The sequence below is a fragment of the Podarcis gaigeae genome (assembly GCF_964106915.1).
Source record: "Podarcis gaigeae genome assembly, chromosome: 7".
Taxonomy (NCBI): Eukaryota; Metazoa; Chordata; class Lepidosauria; order Squamata; family Lacertidae; genus Podarcis; species Podarcis gaigeae.
In genome coordinates, this window is record NC_139683.1 from 83890902 (window position 1) to 83900338 (window position 9437).

The 9437-nt window shown below is 45.0% G+C and overlaps 1 long non-coding RNA gene across 1 annotated transcript in view; it reads right to left on the minus strand.

Annotated features, from left to right (window-relative positions):
- Positions 1 to 9039, minus strand: part of LOC310848923 — a 125023-nt gene extending 115984 nt beyond the window's left edge. Inside the window, exon 1 of the long non-coding RNA XR_014566695.1 lies at positions 8817 to 9039. This is a non-coding gene — a long non-coding RNA (uncharacterized lncRNA). The remainder of the gene's footprint in view (positions 1 to 8816) is intronic.
- Between the last annotated feature and the right edge of the window lie 398 nt (positions 9040 to 9437).

Consider the following 9437-nt stretch of genomic DNA (forward strand, 5'->3'; position numbering starts at 1 on the left):
ATAGTTTTTGCTGATTAAATGACCTCAGGAGTTGGATAACATTCAAGAAGGAACCTCCTTTTTTACAGTGCTTCCTTAAAATAAAATTCATTTTTTTTATAAAAAAAAAGAAACAATTCATTGATCTGGATTGTATTCTTTTGCACTGAATGTGCACTATCTCGGATTCCTAAGGTCGTACATCGATATATGACTTGGTTTAACCCGAAAGCAAGTAATTTTCCTGCCTTTCACCCTAACTCTCAAAAAAGATTGCTTAACACAGCTTTTTAATGCAACCTGTTTAATGCAGAGTGAAATTCTGGCTGAGCTGAATTGTAATTATCTACCTCAAACTTTTCAGTGATAATTTCCAGGCATTTGTGATTTGGCTTAAGATTCCAATAATTTAATTTTCCAATTTGGTTCGCTCCTCCCTACAAGCTTTCGTTTTATATGTTGCACGTGCTATGGCAATCCTTCTCTTAAATTTGCTCTTGTGGTGTTCCAGACCACAGAGAATTTTACATGTGAAATATCATTATCTATCAGGAATTGTGCAAAGCTGGAACATGTGCAGAGGAGGACGACCAAGATGTTCAAGGGTCTGGAAACCAAGCCTCATGAGGAATGGTTGAGGGAGTTGGGCATGTTTAGCCTGGGAAAAAGGAGACTGAGAGGAGATATGATTGTTGTTGTTTAGCTGTTTAGTTGTGTCCGACTCTTCATGACCCCCTGGACCAGAGCACGCCAGGCACTTCTGTCTTCCACTGCCTCCCGCAGTTTAGTTAAACTCATGCTGGTAGCTTCAAGAATACTGTCCAACCATCTTGTCCTCTGTCGCCCCCTTCTCCTTGTGCCCTCCATCTTCCCAACATCAGGGTCTTTTCCAGGGAGTCTTCTCTTCTCACGAGGTGGCCAAAGTACTGGAGCCTCAGCTTCAGGATCTGCCCTTCCAGTGAGCACTCAGGGCTGATTTCCTTCAGAATGGAAAGGTTTGATCTTCTTGCAGTCCATGGGACTCTCAAGAGTCTCCTCCAGTACCATAATTCCATCTTCAAATATCTCAAGGGCTGTTGCATGGACAATAAAGCTGTTTTCTCCATCTGCAGAGGGTAGGATTCGAACGAGTGGCTTCAAGTTACAAGAAAGGAGATTCCTACTAAGCATTAGGGATAACTTTCTGACAGTAAGAGCTGTTCGACAGTGGAAGAGACTCCCTAGGGAGGTTGTGGACTCTCATTCCTTGGAGGTTTTTAAGCAGAGGTTGGATGGCTATTTGTCACTGATGCTTTACTAGAGATCCCTGCATTGCAGGGGGTGGGACTAGATGACTTTCGGGGTCCCTTCCAACTCTACAATTCTATGATTCTATGAATTTCTTCTCTCAGATTTGGCATGAAGTCTCTGTCTGTTAACCATGCCAGATTTGAGCACCATCGCGAGTGTTTAATTGGGGAGGAGACGGGAGACAAAATTAGTCTTGCTTGGGCATCGGCTGAAATAGTGCAATTCTGCACTGGTTGACTTGACAAATGCACAACTGGCCAAGAAATAGGGCAAAAGCTCTTCTGGTGCACTAAGTTTAAGAAAATATCATCACTGAAATCCAACAACAAACACATTGCTTCTAGTTGACTTTTGAATGCCTTTAACCATCTGTTTTTAAGTGTGTTTTGTTGAGAATTTCAGTGCTTTGTTTCACACTTTTGTAAGCTGCTTAGAGTTCTCTCTATTTTACAATCAAGTGCTATAGACATTTTGTTAACTAAAAATCACCTGTAGGATAATCAGACACCAAATATCTCTCAGCAAGATCTTGCTGGAAGGTTTGAAACATGGTCCAACACTCAGCATCGCAAAGCATGAGTTCTAGGATTCCAGGCTACATAAGCACACGTTATTGAATGTAGGCTGTAACCATACTCCCTTGCCTTAGAGCAAGTCCTGTTGAATTCAATTGAACTTACTTCTGAGAACCTACAGTCTGACTCAGTAGGAAGTATAAACATCAGGGGACAGATGTTGTTGCCTCTGTCTCCTGCTTGCAAGCTGGTTGCTGCTAAACCAGATGGCCCCTTGGTCTGATCCAATGCGGCAGTGTGACTTTCATCGTAACAAAATGGTCCTCATGCCGATTTGAGTTATGCAGAACCAGAAACGTCCCTTCAAAGAGACTCCATAGCCTTTCGCATAAATCGGGTCAGCAACCTTTTTCAGGCGTCCACCATCCCTCAGACCATGTGGTGGGCCGGACTGTATTTTGAAGGGGGGGGAAATGAACGAATGCCCCACAAATAACCCAGAGATGCATTTTAAATAAAAGGACACATTCTACTCATGTAAAAACACACTGATTCCCGGACCGTCCGCAGGCCAGATTTAGAAGGCCTTAGGTTGCCTACCCCTGGCATAAATCAACTAGGCCACCTGCCCTGGGGGCAATCCATTATTATTATTTATGTGTTTGGTTAAGTTTTACTCTGCCATTTCATCTTTCCATTTCATCTTGCAAAGTGTCTGGGCTCTGTGAATGATGGGACAAATGACCTGCTTGCATGGCCTGAATATCTCCGCTCCTCAAATGCCTTTTAAAATATGATGGCATCCTGACCACCCAAGCATAATGGTGCATTCTGTGTGTTGTCCTAACCTTGTTTGGGGTCACAGAAGATCCCCAGGCCTTAATAGTCAAGTCTTTCTTACTTTATAAAGGCTGAAACCATAACCATTTCATTCAAAGCAGCTGCAATGTTTTCACAGAGTGTACACCAGGGAAAGCATAATGGGCAGATCTAACTGATAATGCCTGTTTGTCTGATGTTTATCTGTTAATTGATTTTACAATTTAGGGATTGGGGCTGGGGGTTCGGAGATTTACTTGACGGTCCATGTGATATTTAAAAAGTGCACCCAAGATCATTGGACAAAAGACATTATGAAACCACTCCCCAATGGTCACAGGGCTTTCCAGCATGGTGTAGTGGTTAAGTGTTGTGGACTCGTAATCTGGTGAACCGGGTTCGTGTCTCCGCTCCTCCACCTGCAGCTGCTGGGTGACCTTGGGCCAGTCACACTTCTCTGAAGTCTCTCAGCCCCACTCACCTCACAGAGTGTTTGTTGTGGGGGAGGAAGGGAAAGGAGAATGTTAGCCGCTTTGAGACTCCTGAAGGGGAGTGAAAGGCGGGATATCAAGTCCAAACTCCTCCACCTCCTCCTCCTCCTCTTCTTCTTCTTCTTCCTTAAACTCTGCTGATTGCAGGAGTACAGTGGTACCTTGGGTTACAGGTGCTTCAGGTTACAGATGCTTCAGGTTACAGACTCCACTAACCCAGAAATAGTACCTTGGGTTAAGAACTTTGCTTCAGGATGAGAACAGAAATTGTGTGGCGGCGGCGCAGCAGCTGCGGGAGGCCCCATTAGCTAAAGTGGTACCTCAGGTTAAGAACAGTTTCAGGTTAAGAATGGACCTCTGGAACGAATTAAGTTCTTAACCCAAGGTACCACTGTATTTGTGTTTTGTGCAGGTTTGTGTGCAGAGCTCCAGGCAAAGTCCAGCCTTGGAGAGAGGCTTATGTACTAGAATTCTACTGACAGCTAGGGTGCCCATGTGTCCTACTCTACAGAGAACAGCCCTCTATTGTAAGCTGTCCTCTTTTTAGAGGACTGTCTGTTCTAAATCCAGTTTAAAGATGAGCAGAGCACAGCCAGTCCACTCATGAGGCAAGACAATACCTCAAGGACCGTCTTTCCCCCTACGAATGCACCCAGACCCTGTCATTATTATCTGAGCCCCTTCTTTGTGCGCCTCCTCCATGAGAGGCTCAGAGGGTGGCAACACAAGAACGGGGCCTTTTCTGTGGTGGCTGTCCACTTGTGGAATGCTCTCCCCAGAGAGACATCCCTGGCGCCTTCATTATATAGATTTAGGTACCAGGTAAAAACATTTCCCTTCAGCCAGGCCTTCGGCTAATTAAACAATCTATGGCTTTTGAAAGGGACGTGGGTGGCGCTGTGGGTTAAACCACAGAGCCTAGGACTTGCTGATCAGAAGGTTGGCGGTTCGAATCCCCACGACGGGGTGAGCTCCCGTTGCTCGGTCCCTGCTCCTGCCCACCTAGCAGTTCAAAAGCACATCAAAGTGCAAGTAGATAAATAGGTAAACGGCAGGAAGGTAAACGGCGTTTCCGTGCGCTGCTCTGATTCGCCAGAAGCGGCTGAGTCATGCTGGCCACATGACCCGGAAGCTGTACGCCGGCTCCCTCGGCCAATAAGGTGAGATGAGCGCCACAACCCCAGAGTCGGTCACGACTGGACCTAATGGTCAGGGGTCCCTTTACCTTTACTTTATGGCTTTTGAAACTATGGGGAGTGGGTTATTGTTTTCATTTGTTACTATGTTATGTATTTTTATGTTTTTATATTGCAAACCCCATGTGATCCTCAGATGAATGGCGGTATAAACATAAAATAAAATAATAAAATAAAATAAAATAAATTTGAGGTGGCCACCTCAAGCGGCAGGATCCACAGGGGCAGTGGATTTGGTCTATTATTATTATTATTATTATTATTATTATTATTATTACCATCCCACCCATCTGGCTGGGTTTCCCCAGCCACTCTGGGTGGCTCCCAACAGAATATTAAAAACACAACAAAACATCAAACTTTAAAAACTTCCCTAAACAGGGCTGCCTTCAGATAGTTATTTCCTTGACATCTGACAGGAGGGCATTCCACAGGGCGGGTGCCACTACCGAAAAGGCCCTCTGCCTGGTTCCCTGTAACCTCACTTCTTGCAGTGAGGGAACCACCAGAAGACCCTCGGAGCTGGACCTCAGTGTCTGGGCTGAATGACTGGGGTGGAGACGCTCCTTCAGGTATACTGGGCTGAGTCCGTTTAGGGCTTTAAAGCCCTAACACCAACACTTTGAATTGTGCTCGGAAACATACATGGAGCCCATGTAGGTCTTTCCAGGTCTCAAAGGTAGCCCCACGTAGAGCACATTGTAGTAGTCCAAGTGGGACATAACTAGAGCATGCACCACTCTGTCGAGACCGTCTGCAGGCAGGTAGGGTCTCAGCCAAGGAGTGCATCTCCCACTAATGCATTCTTGTGTCAGGGACTGGGCAGAGGATAAGGCCTGCCCATCCTGACCCCTCCAGGGAGGAGGAAGAGGAAGACAGTATAGATTTACAACACGGGTTTGAAGGAGGTCACAGCTCAGAGACAGATGAGGGGGAAAGTTGATAAGTAATGGGAGAGGAGTAGGGGGGAGTGGCAGCTGACTGACACATCGTCACTAGAAAGCATTCCAGACCCTCCATCTCTCAGAACCTGGCAAGCCTTAAAAGTAGGAGACCAAAGAGCTCAAAGAAAGAGGGCACGTGACAGCACCAGTAGAAGAGACGATGAGAATGAGGAATGAGGAAATGGGAGAGTCGGGTGGGTGGTGATTCACTCTGGACAATGCCATTATCCAAGAAGTTAGGTTCTATAGCCTCTCTGTGTAAATATTGAAATAAAAAAGGACAGTAACAAACTTTTCCTTGTCTTTATACTTTCCTGGGCAACCAGCTGGGAGCTGCTGACAGCATCCTGACACCTCGGCAGCCCCACTGACCTGCTGTCTATATATATAAAATCCACAATATTATTTAGGCAAGTTTGCCTCTGTCATTGCTTTACCGCTGCAAGCACCAGTTGATGAGATGGTGTGGGAACAGGCACAATGTGGTGGTGTCATGCGACACATGCAAGTCTGCAAAAGTGTCATGGGAAACAGATGGAGAATTCAACGTGGGGCTGCTGTTTTCAGTGCTGGCCCTCGATCAAGTGTTACGTCTAGTTCTGGCATGATATATGATCAATCGGAAGTTGTACCCAACCTGGCTCCCTGACAAGAAGGCTTGTGACAGTAGCACTAAAAGCCTTAGGCTGAATAAAATTGTAAAAAGTCTCCAGGTAATTGATTAGTATTGCACATATTACTTAGAGCATAGATGCATTACGTATAAACATGCCCAGCCATTCTTTATAGAAATTAGGAAGAACATTCTGCCTCCCATTAATCATGTAACTCTTTTTCACTTTTCTATTTCCCAGTAGGTAGTAGCGAGATATGAATGAGCGAGTTCCTTTAAGCTTCTGCAACTCCCTGAAATAACTACGTAGGTAAGTGCAGTAATAAAATCAATCTAGTAAATGGATTAGTTCTTCTCCCCCCTGCCAACTGCACTAATACCAATAAATACATTCTTTGACGCTGAACGGAGAGGTGCTCAATGGAACTGAAAGTTCTGTCTTTGCTGAATCCATATTGTTTTCGATAGTTGGGTGGAGGCTGTTTCGCAGGCTGCCAAACAAACTGTATTTCCCTTTGAGGTGGAGGAAAGTATTCTCTTCTTTCAGACACACTGCCTTCATCTTTCCCTAATTTACAAAATGTCTGCCCTGGCTCTGACCCTAACGATCCACTGTATAGGGACACAGGTGGCGCTGTGGTCTAAACCACTGAACAGTGGGCTTGCCAATCGGAAGGTCGGTGGTTCGAATCCCTGCAATGGGGTGAGCTCCGGTTGCTCTGTCCCAGCTCCTGCCAAACTAGCAGTTCGAAAGCACACCGGCGCAAGTAGATAAATAGGTACTGCTATGGTGGGAAGGTAAAAGGCATTTCCGTGCACTGTGATTTCCGTCACAGTGTTCCATTGCGCAAGAAGCAGTTTAGTCATGCTGGCCACATGACCTGGAAAGCTGTCTGTGGACAAACACTGGCTTCCTCAGCCTGAAAGCGAGATGAGCGCCGCAACCCCATAGTCACCTTTGACTGGACTTAACTGTTCAGGGGTCCTTTACCTTTTTTTATGATCCACTGTATGCTATCTCAACTCCACCCCTCGCCTGCCATATTCCTGCACGCTTCTGATCCACCAACTTCTTCCCAGGAAATGGTAAGTCTTTTTGAAATCCAGATTTGTCCACCCTTGAAATCAAGCCTAGCAGCTGCCAAAGATGAAGACTCTTTCCAGTCCCTGTGAAGTTAATTTGTCATGTTTTGCTTCAAAGGAACACAAACACACCAATATATGGACTGATGCTAGCCTGTCAATATTAGCATGTCACACATGTTTTAGTTTTCTCCAAAACATCCATGGAGGTTCATCCATTATTCAGTTACAAAGCAAAAATTAGACATATAAAAATACCTTCTTAAAACAATGCTCTAAATGTGCTTTCTATAGTTTCATACAGTACTGTGTTGCAATTCCCCAATTGCTCTATGTTTAGAAAGATCGGATGATGAGAGGCTATTATATCCTCTTCCAGATTTCTGTAACACTTGCCAAAAATCCAGAGTGCTTAATTGCCTTGTACAATTTGCTAATTGACTCCACGGGATTCATTAGGAATGCCTGTCTATATCTTCTTATTTATAATGTTGATGACCTCACTCTTAGCCTTTATTCTCAATCAGAACATGAGATTTGTCATTCTGCATAAGGCCAAGGTACATCTAGTCCAGCATTTCTCCAACGGTGACCAGATGGATGCCTTAGGAAGGAAGCCCAGGTATATGAGGACAGGATTATATTTCCCCTATAAACCACGTGTACCTGTTTCCCTTCTGCTGCGGTTCGGCTTCTGACAAAACCTGTGGGTTTTGACTCATGGTCTGGTGTGGCAGAATTCTACATAATCAATTGTGCACCCAAGGGCTGAGCAAAGACCACTTATGACAACATTGCATGGTTGAAATTAGGCCACAACTTTACTGGTTACAGATGTAAGGGTTTGGCATAGGCATTGGGTTAACCGATATCAACCAACCCAGTGTTGAGGAGGCCGTTTGACAGACATCCTCCACAGGATAGCCACCTCAAGGAGTGCATGGCCCAAACCCCTGCCTGGCCATTCAGACAGAAGTGCTTCCTCCAGGATCCCTTTAACGGGATACCCCATACCCTTGGAGAGGCAGGCAGAGACTTACAACCTCCATGACTAAGGTTTAACCCAATGCCTTACCTGCCAGAGTTGTGACGATTGCTATGAGGGAGGCACACAAAAAACTCATATTGGCCAATAGGAAAAATTTTGCTAAACTGAATTCAGTTCTGGACATGGGGTGAATAAGTGAGCAATTTCTGCTTCCTTTTCTGTTGGAATTCTCTGACACCCTTATCGGTGGGCAACAAAAGGGAGGAGCCTTAGATATTTGGGAGGAGAGGAGCTTTATGGGAAGGGTGGGGAAGATTGCAAAATGTCTCAATTAATACATGGTTTTCTCATCGCTTCTGGAAAGGCTACATCTGTACACCTCAGGAAATTGACAGATGTTGCTGTGGGGTTCTTTTGATTTAATCACACACCCATGTCTTGGAGGGTGTCTAGCTACATTATACTAAATACACTTCTGGTCATCATCTTGCAAAAAGGAAACCATGGGGTAAGTACAGAAAGGGGCAACTGAATTAATGAAAGGGTTGGTAGGCTCCTCTATGACTAAAGTCTAGAACATCTGGGGGTGAGGGTTAGTTTATAGAAAAAATATCATTAAGGGAGAACATGAAAGAAGCCTGTACAATTATGTATGGTATCAAGAGAATGGCTGGGGGGAGATCATCCTTCTCACAACACAAAACTGAAAGGTAATCAGCTATACCAGGCATGATTGTGATCTACTGGTAGATCACTGGGCATCTGTGGTAGATCACTAGTAGCTAGTAGATCACTGGCTCGCCCCAAAGAAGCTCAACAACTTTGCCCTGCCCTCCTAAAAAACGGGGCCTTCCCCTTCCTCCTCCCTAAAAAAAGTGTTACGTACTGAAGTTCTCACCTTGGGCCAGCAGGGGGATACTGTAGATAGTTCAGGTCCACATATGCAAATAAGGGATTGAAAGTGATGTTCAGTGATTGGATAGTTACAGAAAATGGTTACTGTTGCGTTGTACTGGAGCTCTATATAAGCAGGCTGACTGAACCCTTCAGTTCAGTTCAGTTCTGGCCTGTGAATAAACAAGAGCTGTTTGAAGAATCGCTGTGTTGTCTGATATGTTCACCCACAACTTAACAAGAAGCTTAACAACTTACCCCCCAAAAGGGGGTAGATCACTGCCAGTTTTTAACTCTGAGTAGTCTCTTGGGAGTTGGCCACCCCTGAGCTATGCAGTTACAAATAGAATGGATAATTCTCTGCCAAAAAATGTGGTGATGGGCACTAGCTAATTTAAAGGAGGACAGATCTATCAACAACAGCTATTAGATATGGCCATTAAATTAAACTCCCATGTTCAGGGGCAAGATGCCTCTAAAAACCAGAGCTGTTGCCTTCATGTCCTGCTTGTGAACTTCCTGAGGCATTTGGCTGGCCACTGCCAGAACTGATGGAACAATAGCCCAGTCCATCAGAACCTTTCCTTCCATCTAGTCCGGCTCTTGATGTGCCTTTCCACGACAC